Source organism: Pelodiscus sinensis, chromosome 3 (assembly GCF_052426305.1).
Source record: "Pelodiscus sinensis isolate ZL-2025 chromosome 3, ASM5242630v1, whole genome shotgun sequence".
Lineage (NCBI taxonomy): Eukaryota > Metazoa > Chordata > Testudines > Trionychidae > Pelodiscus > Pelodiscus sinensis.
Genome location: NC_143054.1, coordinates 45,653,808 through 45,669,919, shown reverse-complemented (window position 1 = coordinate 45,669,919; position 16,112 = coordinate 45,653,808). Strand labels below are relative to the sequence as shown.

At 45.7% G+C, this 16,112-nt stretch overlaps 1 protein-coding gene across 1 annotated transcript in view; it reads left to right on the top strand.

Annotated features, from left to right (window-relative positions):
- Positions 1–266: 266 nt before the first annotated feature.
- Positions 267–16,112, top strand: part of COL21A1 (collagen type XXI alpha 1 chain) — a 188,020-nt gene continuing 172,174 nt past the window's right edge. Inside the window, exon 1 of the mRNA XM_075923637.2 lies at positions 267–476. The gene's annotated coding sequence lies outside the window, so the exon portion shown is untranslated. The remainder of the gene's footprint in view (positions 477–16,112) is intronic.

Sequence of the window (16,112 nt, the reverse complement as noted above, 5' to 3'; positions counted from 1 at the left end):
TTGATGCCCCCCTGTGGTGCCTCGCGCTGTGCTCGACGGCTGGCGTGTGAGCTGCAGCTCCGCTGGGTGGGCGAGGGAGATTTGCAGTAGTTCGGCTCGGAGCTCCAGGGCGCATCCACCCTCCGGCCCCACAGCGGCTCGGGCACTGTGGGGGGGTGGGGCATAGGCGATAAGGAGCCCCCCCCCTTCCCACCTCTAACCAATCATCTCCTTGGGCTGGGGGTGGGGGGGGGGGTTCTTATCACCCACGCTCCGCCCTCTCCCTGTGGCCGAGTAAAACAGTGCGTGGGCGGGCTGGGAGGATGGGACCCGTAAGACGGGCTGCTGCATAAGACTGGCTGGGGACGTGGGAAACAGGCTCGCGCTGAGACCACTTCGGGTCAGGCTGCTCCATTGCTTGCCCATTGCTCCGAGTGGGGGGATCTGCTTGCCGGTGCTCAGCCAGCTCCCGCCGTCCTCCTCTGCCTCCAGACCAGGTACGCGCCCCTGTGGTCTACGGCGATGCTGTAGGTTGCAGGTAGCTAGCGAGGCGCTGCAGGCGCGTGCTACAGCCCCTGCAGCTGCTTGCTTTTCGTGCCGGGAGGCTGGCTGGGTGCCTACGCGCTCCGCTGGGGCCTTTGCTGAAACTCCCCTCTCGGCCTGGCCACACGCTGAGGTGTTGGGAGAGTCAGTGAGCTGCCTCTTTTCACCGCCTCTTGCTCCCCAAACACACCGTGTTCGGCTCAGCCCCGCTGTCCGGGCTCAAACGGTTACGGAGGGAGGCAGTTCTGCAGCCAGTGGGTGTTTTGCCTGAGTTACAAGCACCAGGGCTTTGGCTCATATACTGATGACATGAACTGGGGTGACACTTGAAGCGAAGAGGGGAGCAGAGACCTTCTTGCACGTCCTTTAGTTTCATTCCGAGGCGAGAGTAGGTGAGGAGAGGCTGTCTTTGAATGGCAGGTGCAGGTTTCCGGAACGTCCAGAAATCTGTGACTAGTTGCAAACTTTTATAACATACAGCCAGTTTTCCTCTAGTGAAGAGCCTGCCTAGAAGAGCGGGGAGTAGAATAAAAGCTTGGCGAACTGCAAATGTGCATTTTATATAATCTATGCATTTACCAAAACAGACATGAGAATGGAATGTGTTACTGATGGATTTCCTACCAGCCAGTGTTTGCATGCTGTTCTTGAGTAGTACTGTACAAGGATGACATTCTGGCTCAGTTTATCTACACAAGATATGATTGATAGCATCATATTCTTGTAGTCTCCCAGTTCACAATTTTTTTTGCAAGCCATCACTTTTGTGCAAATTTACTGTTAAAACCTTTTTTTGGCAGCAAGCTTCTTAGTACAGGAATGCAGGAATTTCCATATAATTAGTAATTCACATTCTCAAAGCACTGTGCAATGTACTTCTAACACAGGTTATTTTGGTTCTATCGTTCTGCAAATTGCTTGGTAAGATAATTCTTCTCTATGGGCTGCCTCTAATCATTGTTATGTGGTTATATATATATATATTCAGTGCAGAAAGGTTATCTGATTCTAGACTTCACTTAGGGCATTTTAATGCCAGTTTCTATGATGATTTCTCTTCTCTAAAATTTTATATGCAACTGCCAAAGCTAGAACCATACATGTTGTAATGTGCTAGTTACTGCCACTACCAAAAGCTAAAATGAAATATTTCTATGTAAACATAAGAATTAGCATACTGGATCATATCAGTAGTTTGTCCAGTCCAGTAATCTATTTTAAACAGTAGCAAATATGCAAAACAGCATACTAATAGGAAAAATTCACTACAGCTGCAAATTGAAATTAAGTCTTCTCTCTCCAAACCAGCAATATGTATATTTGATGCTTTAGAATGGTCAGTTTCACAAAACTGGAAAAAAAAGTAATGAGCTTAATCAGTTGGATGAAAGAAGTGAAACAGAAAAATGTGCGTAATAGTTGGGAATTGATTAAGAACATTTCACTAGATTAAAGGAAGATACAGCCCCATGGTTGAGAGGGAATGGTGCACTGATTAAAAAAATGAGGGCATCCAGAAAAATAATTATTATAATTATATATTTATATATAAACATGGGAAAGGGTAATGTTTACAGCAATGGAATATAAATGAGAACATAATAAGAGTTAAGGACAGCTAAAGAGTTTTAAATATATTAGGAACAAAAGGAACCCTAACAATGGTATTGGTCCATTTTTAGATGGATATGGTTGTACTGTCATTAATAATGCTGGAAAGGCAGAAGAATTCAATAAATATTTGGTTTATATTTGGGGAAGAAACAAGAGTTTCCATTCCAATAGTAAGTAGCTTGGGAAGATGTTAAACAGTTACTGTTGTTAGGCATTTTAATATTGAAAAGTCTGGATAACTTGCATCTAAGAGTTTTAAAAAAGCTAATTGATGGACCATGACTATTGATTTTCTGTAAGAACCTGGGTACTTATTGGTCTGACATTGATCCTGGGCAAAATAATGGAAAGGCTGACATGGGATTTGCTTAGTAAAGACTTAGTATGGATTTATGGAAAATAAATCCTGTCAATCTAACTTGATTTTTTATGAGAACACAAATTTGGTTAAAAAAATGTCAGGCTAGATAATCAGAGTGGCTGGCTCCACCTGGCTTTTTAATCTATGAATCTTCACTGAGTTGACTACAGTGATGCCCAGTAGTTTTTCCTGAGATGTTAATTTAGAGACAACTAAGGTATAAGAATGGGCCAGATTACTCCTACTAAAGTTCATTGCCTTGGCCACACTGTTTTTAATCTACCATCAAGTTACCCATTCATCTGGCTTTAAGTTTTACTGAAGCACCTCACAGTTTTAAACTGAAAGATTAATTATTTTTATGGATTAAGGATGACATTCTTTAGACTTACATAAAGTTCAAGTATTTACGCTCTATGAGGGGGGTGTGCGGAGAAGTTGGGAGGTGACATCCATCATCTCACCTAGGGTTATGATTGCAGAGCAGCCTGCTGTGCAGCCCAGCTTCATAAGTTGCACAGAATGCTGGGATCATTGGAATAGTATAAATGCATATCTGTGGCCCTGCTCCTTGCCTTCCTCTACTCTGCTTGCAGCTTGCTCCCATTAGGGTGTATAGTCATTCTCTCTATGTGACTATTCTCCCTATGAAACCTCTATGTAGCCCCTAAATGGGGGCATAAGTGGTATAGATGTACTTGCATGGTCATCTGCACCACAGATGAATTTCTCTTTTTGAGCTAAATGTGTTTGCACATTGCTTCTCATCCAGACTAAAACCTGGATGTGAAAAAGATCATTTAACTAGATTATTGTGCTGTGACAGTAGCATGTTGCTGAGTCAAATGGAAAATTCAGGATTTGGAGCTTATTTGCAGTGCTCATCCATAACTGGGATAATAGCATGAAGCCTGGCTGACTTCTAAAGAAAACTGCATAGAATTGGACTAGTCACAGCTCTGAGCAATATCACTGTATGAAGCACTAGCATTGGCAGGGGCATGGACAAAATTACCTAATAGATGGAAAAGACCTCTAATTTCTATGATTCTGGAGCACTGATATGTACAAAGGAAACTTTTCTTCCATTAATCTTTCTAGGCACAGGCTTAAAGTAATGCCGATTGGTTTATTTTTTCAGGGTTGTTGTAAAGCATCTTGTTAAAAGTTAGAGGCTAATAGCAAATAGAAACCAGGGAGGTGAAGAGAGTTGTTGCTACCTAGTACTGAATGAATAGAAATAAAACAAGCAAATAGGTGTTGACTTTCTAGTATTTTATGTAGTGTAAATCATTTCTGTGAAGGATAAGGCTTATCTCTTTTTCAATGTTATGTTATGCTGTAATAAAACAATGGTGGTGTAAAAAAATAAAAAGTAACTCCAAGAAAATCATTTTGGCATTGGTCTAGACTGGCATGAAACCATTTATAAATACACTATAATTTTTAACAGACATAGAATCCTGGAAAACTTGTTTTGAAATTATTTGTGATCTCATGAAAAATAAAACTGTAACATATTAATGTGACTTATAGGATTACTTTGAATTCTTTCTCAGTTCAAAGTAAACCCTTTTCAGTGAGCTTCATATTACTATCTATACCTAGAAAGTCTTTATTTCTGCATTATATCAGTATTTTTTTGGTCAGAAAGTACTGTAAGAGCTGTGGTCCTGAGTATTTCTGAGATTGTATAGCTGAGACTGTGTCAGTGCCTGGAGGTCAGGATTCTGTTGCACTAGACACTATAAACATAACAAAGTGATAGTCCTTGCACCCTTTCCATGTTTTAATCTGGCAGTTGAGATGTGCTGGAATGTTCCTAGATGTGTTTGTCTGAGGACAGGACATTCTCATTAGAGGGTCCAGGACTCTGGAATATAGTACATGCTCGATGGACTGCCAAAGCCTAAATTTGTCAGCTTTCAGAACATAATACTTACACAGGCTATTTTGAAAGGGAAAGTTTGGATTGTTGGAGTGGGTAGACTCCCAGTTTTTGTGGATGTAGTTTGCCTTAATGTTGATATTTAATACATTTGTAGTATTTGTATATGTTTTAAAGATGATTTACAATATCCAGGTTACAGGCTATGTACATTTTATTACTTGAAATAAATACATGCAATATTTGATTTACAATTTCCAAACTATCTTTGTATATTTTTTGTTCTTCTCTTCCCTCTGTATAATAAACCTTTACCATCACCACAACTGTAAAACAAGTTCCAGCTTGCTTGATCACAGTTAAACCCTATATCAACAATAGCTTAAAATTTGGACTCCAGCTTACGAAAAGCCAACAGTTTTTAAAGTTTACCTTTATGTATTTTCCAAGATATTTTTATAACAATCTGTTCTTTTTCTTCATGAAACAGCATTAATGATTTCCAAAACTTTAATCTCCAGTGTCCACAATTGCAGCATTTTGCCTTCTGTTTTTCAAATGTATATGTATATGAAAGGTGGGTTGACAAAGTTGATAAACACTGTTTTGTGGCTGTTACTTGCAAAACACACTCAGCTGATCTGAGTGTTAGTGGACATGGGATATATCTTCCTAACAACCAGACCAGAGTTCAGAAAACCTGTTCCTAGTTGATGCTAAGCAACTACATCTCCCCTTGACCAGTGTTCCTGTTAATTTTCCCACAGATGTGCAGAATGAATTTTGTTATTGCTACCAATATGGAGGTGATTGTGATGGGGTGAGGTCACCGAAGATCCCTGGGGTGTTGCTTCCTGGAGTGCTGACAAAGCCACTGACACTTGCTTTCTTGCTCTCTTGGGCTTCTCACCACCCTGTCCTGCTGGGCCAGCTCAGCTGGTCTCCCCCAGCCAAGGCATAGAGCTGAGATCAAGGAGCAATATATACACTGAAACTCTTCAGGTCCAAAGAAAATGCAGTTTTGGGGCCAGCTTCCTAGCATACCACTTATCAAATGGGAGGGATCAGAATCCCCAAATGTATTATTTAGGTAAGCTCCCTTTAATAATGAAAGGAGGATGTACGCACTGGTTGCTCCCCCAAGTAACAATTATTTACACTGGACTTGATAGTAAATAAAGTAGATTTTATTAAGTATAAGCAGTAGGATTTAAAAGGTTGTAAGTTAGAACAGGCAGAGCAAAGTAGATTATAAATTTAAAATACCAGAAAACACTTAGCTAATTCTAATACTAAAGCCTCAGTACAAACTTATTACAAATGCACCCTAAATCTGTTTTCATTCCAGCTAAGCCTTCCAACCGGGGAAATTCCCTCCCTTGAGGGTCTCTGGTTCTTTTTCCTGGGAGTGCCATGCCAGCCAAAAAGACAAAGAAACTGATAGCTTCCCATTATTTTACAGATTCCCACTTTGTGTGGGAATTCTGTTTCTACGTTCCACTCTTATATGGAAAATCAGTTGGTCAGACCCTACCAGTTGGGGTGGGAGGTGGGGAGAGCACCTGACTTCCTAGGGCCAACCACTGCTAAGACTTAAAGAATAAAGAAGGATGTTTATAGGTCATTGAGGCTATGTCTATACTGCAGGCTTCTTGCGCAAGAAGCCTTTTGTGCAAGATTTTTTGAGCAAAAACTTCTTGCACAAGAGCACATACACACCTCAAAGCGTAAAAGTGATGTGCTTTTATGCAAGAGAGTGTCCACACTGCATGGACACTCTTGCTCAAGAAAGCTCTGATGGCCGTTCACAGAGCACCTGTGCTTTTTCCCATAGCGTCCACACTGCATGGACACTCTTGCTCAAGAAAGCTCTGATGGCCGTTCACACAATGGCCATCAGAGCACCTGTGCTTTTTCCCATAGCGTCCACACTTGCCTTTTTGCGCAATAGCGCAAAAGGGAGCTATGTCTCATAGAAGGAGGCTTACCTACATTGGCAAAAGCCCTCTGTTCTGTTGTTTTATGCTGATTTACTTGTGCAAAAGTGCATTGGAGGTGTGGACGCTCTGCAGGTTTTTGCGCAAAAACGGCTATTTTAGCGCAAAAACCTTGCAGTGTAGACGTAGCCTCAGGGTAACACCTTTGATGGCTTTTATTTGCACATTCAAAACCATAAAGCATTCCATTCTCCATATATCTAATTTTACACATAAGAATGATACATATACCAAAAAATAAGATATATAGATCTAGCGGAGTATGACATTAAGTTTTATAAGTTACGTGAGGTAATTTGTCCAAAGCATCTTTTGAGTTATGCATATTTGTGTCCACAAGTCCCTTTCATAAAGCTTGGGGGGAGGGAGGGGAGGAGAGGAGGACATCACAGTGATGTGTGACAAAACTTATGTGGAACGAGGGGGGCTGGGGCAGAGGGTTGGGGTGCAGGGGTGTGAGGGCTTTAGCTGGGGGTTGGGTTCTGGAGCTGGGCTAGGGATGAGGGGCTCAGGACTGGGGCAGAAGGTAGGAGTGTAGGTGGGGTGACAGCTTTGACTGATGGTGAGGATTTTTGGACAGGACCAGATATGCCTGGCGGTGGCAGGTGCAGGTCAGATCTGGCTTTGGGCTGAGGGAGGGGTGTCTCATACCCTGCTGTGGCAGGTTCTGGCTGGAGGAGGAGTCTTTCTCCCCCTAATCCTGGTAGGTCTGAGCGGAGTGGGTTTCCTAAGTGCCTGCCCAGCATTTACTAGGTTGCTGTGTGGCCCTGCAGCTTACTTTGCTTTTGACCTCAGTAGACGTTGCAAAAGCTCAGCACCATAGGCATAGCTTGACTTCTGTATTTAGGAGGGTGACTTCAGTGAGGCCAATTGGACCGTGCATAGGAGGGAGGGCAAATTCTGTGCCTGCCCACAAGGGCACCATTTCAGATTGGAGTGGGGGAGAGCAATGTTAACACTGATTCCAGCGGCTGTTTGGGCAACTGAAAGCTCTGGTGTTTCTTCAGACAACTTAGATATATCTGACAGGAGCATTGTGTCTAATTTCTGTATCAAGAAAGAAAAATAAATAAATATTAGACCCACTTCTAATAATAGCATGTTTTGACATCATGTGGCAAGTCACTTATGGGACATTGGCTAAATTTAAAATTGTATTCTGTATTCTTACTCAGGTACTCTTACTAAAGTCAGAAGGGACCATCTAGTCCAGCAGTTCTCAGCATATATATCATTATGGGCTGCATATGAGGCGCACAATGTGTAACCTGGGCTGCAGGTGCTGGGTGGCAGGAGAGTGGCTACCCAAACCCAGATTCCTTTATGTGGAGCTGGGCAGCCAGGTATCAATCATGGATTCCTGGCTGCCCTGGATCCTTAGTGCGCAGGTCCAGGTGGCAGCCCTGGACTTCCAACTCTGGGTGGAAGGCCTGGACCCCACCATGTGGATGCCCTGCCAACCCAGGACTCCTGACCATGTGCCTGGCTGCTCTGGGCCCCTGAATTGTGTTGGCTGGTTCTGTCACCCTGGGACCATTGACTGTGCAGGGATTGTGCCCTGCCAACCGTGGACTGCATGGGGCCGTCCAGCCATCTTGGGGCTGGTGGGACCACGTGGCTGCCACAGACCCTCTGTCGCATGGTTACCACAAACCTCCTACTGTGTGGGACTGGGTGGCAGTTCCAGAGCTCACAGGACCATGCTGCAGCCACAGACCCTCCACGCTTCAGGGCTGGTCAAGAATCCTGGATCCCAGCCGGTCATGTGGCTGTCCTGGAATCCTGGAACTGGTTGGGCGGTGAGGCAATCCTAGACTCTGAGCTTCATACCAAATATGGGACTCTTTAGGGCCAGGCAGTAACCTCCTGTTGTGTGGGGCCATAACAGCATGTTAATTGGACTGCATGTGGCCATGAGCATGGGCACCAGGTCTGCATAATTTTTGGTGGGCCCGAGAACATGTTCAAGTTCGGTCTAGGGATGTTAAATATCAGTTAATTGAATAGTCATGAATTCTTATCAGTTAGTTGACTATTCTGTAGTCCCCAGGGATGGGGCCAGAAGCTCTGTCCCCACTCCTGAGGAATCCCCTGCCACTCCAGCATGGGGTGCCACGTGGGAGCTGTTCCACAGGGGGAGTCAGTTTAAAAACCAGCTCCCCTCACAGACTGGCTGCCTGTCACCCCATGCTGCCTTTGACACAGAAGCAGCTGCATAGGGTGGCAGCAGCCCCTGTCCAGCGGAGGGGCTGAGCTCCCGGGCCTGGGACAAGCTGGAATTGAACCGGGCTGCCTGCCTGCCTGGCTCCTAATACACTTTAAATGCAGAGCCACAGCGGGGGTAGGTCCTGGAGCAGGCGCGAGCTAAGACTGAGCGGGGCTGCTGGCCAGCCTGATAAAAAATTGACTGGCAGGTCGGGGGGAAATGTGTGTAGTCTATAGCATTAACCTATAAGCTTTTGCTTATCGGTTAATCGACTACACTATTACATCCCATGTCCAGCCCCCCAATACATCTCTTGTAAGCCAATACATATATTTTTAAAATAATGTGAAAATGACCTTGAAAAAATAAATAATAGAATACTAGAAATGGAAGGGACCTTGAGAGGTCATCAGGTCCTGTCCTCTGTCTTCATGGCAGACTATCTAACCTGCTCTTAAATATCTCCAGTGATGGAAATTCCACAACCTTCCTAGGAAATTTATTCCAGTGTTTAACCACCCTGACAGGAAGCTTTTCCTAATGTCCAGTCTAATCCTCCCTTCTTCCAATTTAAGCCCATTGCTTTTTGTCCTGTCATCAGAGGTCAAGGAGAACAATTTTTCTCCCTCCTCCTTGTAACACCCTTTTAGATACTTGAAAATTGCTATTATGTCCCCTCTCAGTCTTCTCTTTTCGAAACTAAACAAGCCCAGTTCTTTTAGTCATAGCTCATGTTTTCTAGACCTTTAATCATTTTTGTTGCTCTTCTCTGCACCTTCTCCAATTTCTCCACATCTTTCTTGAAATACAATGCCTAGAATTGGTAGGGTTGCCAGATGGTGTAACAAAAAATACCAACCTCCCCCCGCTCCCCCAAAAAAAACCATGTGGAAAAAATTCTGTCGAGGGGGAATAAAAAAAAGGGGAAGATCAAAGTTGTTACGCCAAGAAATGTGGTGGTGGGGGGGAAACCAAAGTTGTTAAGCAAAAGTTGCACCATTCCTTCCAGTTTGGAGCCACACACTAACCCCCAGTGCACTCACTCCTCCCCCAGAGCCAGGCCTCCTTAGAGTCCCCCCATCCCAATGCACTCACCCCTGCCTCAGACCCAGGCCTCCCGCAGCGTCCCCCATCCCAGTGCACTCATCTCTCCCCCTGAGCCAGGCATCCCCAGCGCTGGAAGCACCCCGTCCCAATCAAATCCCCCACCCCCTCCTCCCGCAGAGCCAGGCACCGGAGGAACAGGACGGCCGGATACGTTAATCTTACTTTTAAAATCACTGCTCTTGCCACCCAGCCCAGCTGCCTCGGCTCACAATGTGTAGAGGGACGCATCATGTAGCCAAGTTCTGGGTCTCTACTGTTCACATGCACCAGAGCAGTGTGCGCTCCACTCCCACTCCAGCGTGGCACCCCCCCCAGCAAGGCGCCTGGCAAAAGCCCCTTCCTGCACCCCCTTTGCTATGACTCTGCCATGCTCCTCATTCCCCAACCCCCACCAGACGCGGCAGGGGAAAATTGTCCTCGCCGGTCTTCCGTCCGAGAGAAACAGGAAATACCGGACATTTCACATGTCGGGTGTTTTGTTTATTTTTTACCGGATGAAGGCTGCAAATACTGGATTGTCCGGATGAATACCAGACACCTGACAACCCTAAGAACTGAACACAATACTCCAATTGAGGCCTAATCAGTGCAGAGTTAAGCAGAAGAATGACTTCTCATGTCTTACTCACAACACACTTTTTTAGGCATCCTAGGATCATGTTTGCTTTTTTTGCAGCAGTGTCACACAAATGTCACAACAATGTTTAACAATGTCCCTATATTGCACAATATAGGGGATTGGAGGGAAGGAGGGCTCTGGCTGGGTTTGAGAGCTCTGAGGGGCTTATGGCATGAGAGGGACTCAGGTCTAGAACAGAGGGTTGGAGTGCAGGGGAGTGAGGGCTGTGGCTGGGGATTTGGGCTCTGGGGTTGGGCCAGGGCCAAAGAATTTGTAGTGTAGGTAGGCTACTCTGGAGCTGGGGCCCCAGGAGAACTCCTGTAGCTCATGAGCAGAAGTGAGTTCTGGGAAAGGGTCCCATGTCCCCGTTGGCCAGGCCCCCTGATGGGAGTGTCTGTAAAGGGGCAATTTTCCAGGGTCCCAGTCTATTTAAAAGGTCCTGGGACCCCTGGCTTCTGTTAAGGAAGCTCTGCCTGCTCCAGTGAAAAGCATCTCTTAATTCAAAGACATTTTTGATACGCTCCATGCAGGTTCCGGAGTGATTGAGGCAACAGAATAGCAAAGACTGAGCCTCAGCCGGCCCAGAACCTGCATGGGGCATATCAAAAGCATCTTTGAATGAAGAGATACTGAAGCTTTTCCCCAGAGCAAGTTGAGTCATTACAGCATGGCTGTGACTGCACTTGGGGCTCTGCTGGGCAGGTGGGGGGTATATAAAATGTTACAATAGCAGATTATTCAAAGGCAATTCTTACAAGTTTTCTAACGAATTCATCCAAAAGTGATTAACATTGTTTCATTTACAAAATTCCATTAATAAAAAAAAGGTTCACAATTCATGGTCACCTAACATTATATTGGTAAATATAATTAATTAAATATAATATAATTCATTTCTTCTTCAGTCTTATACCCATAGGCTACGTCTACATTGGCATGATCTTGTGCAAATACTCTTTAATGCAAGAGTTCTTGCATTAAAGTATTTGCGCAAGAGAGCGTCTACACTGGCATGTGCCTTTGCGCAAGAGATGTGCTTTTGCAGAAGAGCATCCGTGCCAGTGTAGACGCTCTCTTGCTCAAGAAAGCTCCAATGGCCATTTTAACCATAGGGCTTTCTTGCACAAGAAATTCATATTGCTTGTCTACACTGGCCTCTTGCACAAGAACACTTGCGCAAGAGGGCTTATTCCTGAGCGGGAGCATCATAGTTCATGAGCAAGAAGCACTGATTTCTTACATTAGAACGTCAGTGTTCTTGTGCAAGAACTCGTGGCCAGTGTAGACAGGCAGAAGTTTTTGCACAAAAGCAGCCGTTTTTGTGTAAAATCTGCCAATGTAGACATAGCCATGCTGTATAGGAAGGTGAAAACCTCCCAGGATCTCAGCCAATCTGACTTGGGGGAAAATGCCTTTCTGACTCCAAATATAGCGATCAGTCAGACCCTGAGCTTGTGGGCAAGACCCCCAGTCAGATACCTGGAGAAGAATTACCTGGAGAAGAATTCTCTGTAGTAACTTCCCATCTCCAACTGTTGGGGATTTTTGTTGCTGGCAGTTTGTTGATAGGCCACATGCCATTGTAGGTAGGCCTGTCATACTAACCGCCTCATAAACTTACCTAGCTCAGTCTTGTAGCCAATTATTTTTTTGGCCCCACTGCTCTCCTTGGAAAGCCAATCCAGAACTTCATTCCTCTGATGTTGAGAAATGTTTGCCTAATTTCAAGCCCAAACTTGTTGATGGCCAGTTTATATGCATTTGTTCTGGGGTCCAAACTGCAGCTTAACTTTAAAAAGCTTCTCCCTGGTATTTATTCCTCTGATGTATTTAGACTAAACAGGCCTTTTTGAGTCTCTTCTCAAAAGACAGGATTTTCATTCCTCAGAGCATACTAGTAGCCCTTCTTTGCACCTGTTCCACTGTGATGTGGTGTTTGCTCTACACTGGCCCTTTAAGTGTTAAAACCTAGCCCTGGGAGAGGGCTAGAGCTGTGGAGCCAACAGCTGTGAAAGATATTAGCCAATTAGGGCCCAGCTGTAGGCAATATAAATAAAGGCTGCTGGAAGGGAGGAATCTGATTCACCCTTGCTCCAGATGTAGAGCAGGAGGGACCTAGCTGCCAGGCCAGCTAAAGGCATCCTAACACAGGGCATGGCTGGGGAAAGGCGGGCAGCATTGGGGAAGCTCCCAGGCAGAGAATTGAGGATACTAGAGCTGCAGGGAGGCAGCCATGGTAGAAGAAAGCAGCAGGTCCACACCCCCTTGCCAATGATGAGTGGCCATTTAAAGTTGCAGTTTGCTCCTGAGTTAAGGGGCTAGATTACAACTAGCAGTGGGTTACTGAGGCAAGATTGGTGTATGGGTAGGGTTCCCTCTAAGCTGTGTGGCTGTGCACAAAAAAATATTTATTCTGCCCACTTCATTTTCAGAGCCACACAGTAGCGCTCCTCGTCCTGCTGGAACAGAAGGTGAGTAGTGGCAGGGGTGGCATGCAGCTGCCTTTTTGCTCCTGCTGGAGTGGGAGTGCATGAGGTGGGTGGGCTGAGGGATCAGGGAGGTGGCAGCTCAGGTGGCTGAGAGGTCAGAGAGGTGGTGTGCGAAGTGGGTGTGGGTGGCCAGCTGGGATAACTTCATCAGAGTGGGCCTCATGTGGCTTCTGCTTAGCTCCAGCTGGAGCTGTCCCAGCCTCACCAGCCCCAGTTCCAGCTATGATGGACAGTGCACAGCCTGGCTGGTGGGGCTGTATGGCTGGAGGCAGCATCTGCTTGGATGGCCCATGGCTGGGGGCAGTGACTGCTCGGATGGCAGGGGCTGGAGCCTCATGGCTGGGAGTGGTGGCTGCTTGAATTGTAACTGTCAGAACTGGAGAATAGCAGGCATTAGCAGTAATTGGACGTGACTGGGTGCGGTCACAGATGACCCCTCGGGGATGCCTCCCAGGGTGCTGACATGGCCACTGCCACTCGCCTTCCCGCCGTCTGGGGCTCCTCACCGCCTGGTCCTGCTGGGTCAGCTCTGCTGGTCTCCCCTAGCCAAGGCCCCGTGGTGAGATCCCTGCCCCCACCAAGAAGCAGTACAGACAATGAACCTCTTCAGGTCCAAGGAGAGTGCAGTTTAAGGCCCAAACTCCTGAGAGAGTACTCCCCAGATGGGATCAAACCCCAAAGAATTAGGTAAGCCCCTTTAACAATGAAAGGGGGAATGTGCACTCTGGTTGCCCCCCCCCCCCCCCAGGTAACAATTATTTACACTGGGTTTGCTAGAAAATAAAAATGACTTTATTAAGTGGAAGCAGTAGGATTTAAGTAGTAATAAGTGAGAACAGGCAGAGCAAAGTAAGTTGCAAAGCAAAAGAAACAAAAACGCTTGGCTAATTCTACACTGAAACCTCAGTACAAACTCTTCAAATTCATCTTAAAACCTCTTTTCCAGCTGCCCCGCCAAACCAAGGCTGTATTCCCCACCCTGGGGTCTTTGGCTCCTTCCTTCAGGTGCAGCCCAGCCAAAAGACCCAGGCCTCTGCTTCCCTATTCTTTTTGTTAAAGAGGCCTAAGTCTTTAACAGTTGAGGGTAACATCCTTCATGTCTGTCATTCACACACTTGAAACCCTCAAAGTATTCCCCACTCCATGGCTACGTCTACACTGCAGGCTTTTTGCTCAAGAGCGGCCATTCTTGTGCAAAAACTTGGTGAGCATCTACTCTGCATGTGCATTCTTGCGCAAGTAAATTTACAATAAGGTGTTGGAAGAGAGGGCTTCTTGCACAAGAGTTATTCCTCTCCCCCTGAAGAATAAGCCCTCTTGTTCATGAGCTCTTGTGCAAGAAGGCAGTGTGGAGGGACAACAGGGGTTTCTTGCGCAAGAAACTCCTATGGCTAAAATGGCCATCAGAGCTTTCTTGCACAAGAGAAAATCCACACTTCCATGGACACTCTTGCATAAAAGCACATCTCTTGTGCAAAAGCACATGGCAGTGTGGATGCACTCTTGCGCAAGACCTCTTGCACAAAACAGTTCTTGTGCAAGAAGCCTGCAGTATAGATGTAGCCCATGTGTCTAATTTGACACACACCAATGATACATACATCAAAGAAAGATAAACAGAACCAGTGGATCATGACATTCAGATCGATGGATTACACAAAATAATTCGCTCAAACCACCTTTGAGTTATGTATATTCATGTTCATGAGTCCATTTCCTAAAGCATGGGGGTAGGAGGTCCTGCCACATTGGAAAAACTTGAAAGTGGAATTTTTTTATTTGCAAGAAATACAGTGGTATGAAAATTTTAGTCCGTTTCAGATAAGTAAGTCATGAATGAGAGCTAGAGTATTAGGCTCTAGGAGGTAATCATGCACATTTTCATTTCTGCTAATCTGAGAACAACAGCAATTGCTCTTTTCCAAGGAAACCATTGCTGTCACCATTTATTACTGGTGGGCTACGTCTACACTGGCCCCTCTTCCGGAAGGGGCATGTAAATTTCAAGAGTCGTCGTAGGGAAATCCGCGGGGGATTTAAATATCCCCCGCGGCATTTAAATAAAAATGTCCGCCGCTTTTTTCCGGCTTTTAAAAAAGCCGGAAAAGAGCGTCTAGACTGGCCCCGATCCTCCGGAAAAAGTGCCCTTTTCCGGAGGCTCTTATTCTTACTTCGAAGTAAGAATAAGAGCCTCCGGAAAAGGGCACTTTTTCCGGAGGATCGGGGCCAGTCTAGACGCTCTTTTCCGGCTTTTTTAAAAGCCGGAAAAAAGCGGCGGACATTTTTATTTAAATGCCGCGGGGGATATTTAAATCCCCCGCGGATTTCCCTACGACGACTCTTGAAATTTACATGCCCCTTCCGGAAGAGGGGCCAGTGTAGACGTAGCCGTGTTGTGTAGCAGTGCAGCACAGGTCTTTAAGAAAAACAACTTATTGTTCAAACTTTGAAGGTAGGTGTGTGTGTGTGTGTGTGTGTGTGTGTGTTGGGGAGCAGGTGATGTCTTTTAACCTTACCTGTAACTGATGGCATGATACAATACATTGGTATTTAGGGTCAGCCATAATAGTAAGGATGCTTGGGTGAAGGTTCTGATTTCATGCTCTTTTTATTCTTTGTGACTGGGAAAGGGTTGTTTTAGTATTCTTTCTTCTTCACACACACACACACACACACACACACACCGTTAGTAACCAGTGGATGCCATGATGGCACATGTCTAAACAAGTGCACATTACCTCAATATTGGTGCACAAGACAAAACTCACTCCTTTCATACATGGAAAATCTTAGAGGGAACACTGAGTATGGGCTGGGGGTTCCCTGGGAGGGTGAGGATCCCAGAGTGTAGGGGCATTGTGGCAGGGCAGTACCCAGAGGGAGGGCATAACGATCTGGAAAGGATGTGGGTCCTAACACAGAGTGGCAGAGCCAATAACAGGTAACAGCAGGTGAAACACCATCAAGAAGGGGTGCTCCAGAATTGAAGAGCTAATTCCCAAAGTCACCAGCAAGAGGTGCTGCAGCAGTGAGTTCCACCTTGTTACATGTCGTGGAGAATGTGGGCAGTTGCGGTCCACCCCAATACAAGGGGACTGGTACAGACGAGGTGAACTGTGCCAAAAGAGACTGAATTATGGATGACGACACCATCTGAGAGGGATGTGGGTCCTAACACAAAGTGATGGAACTCCCCCCCTCAGGTAATAGTGACTGAGACACCAACAGAAGGGTGTGCTCCAAGGCTAAAGAGCTAATTCCCAGAGTGACCAGTAGGAAGTGTCATGGCCGTGAGTCAACCTTGTGTTA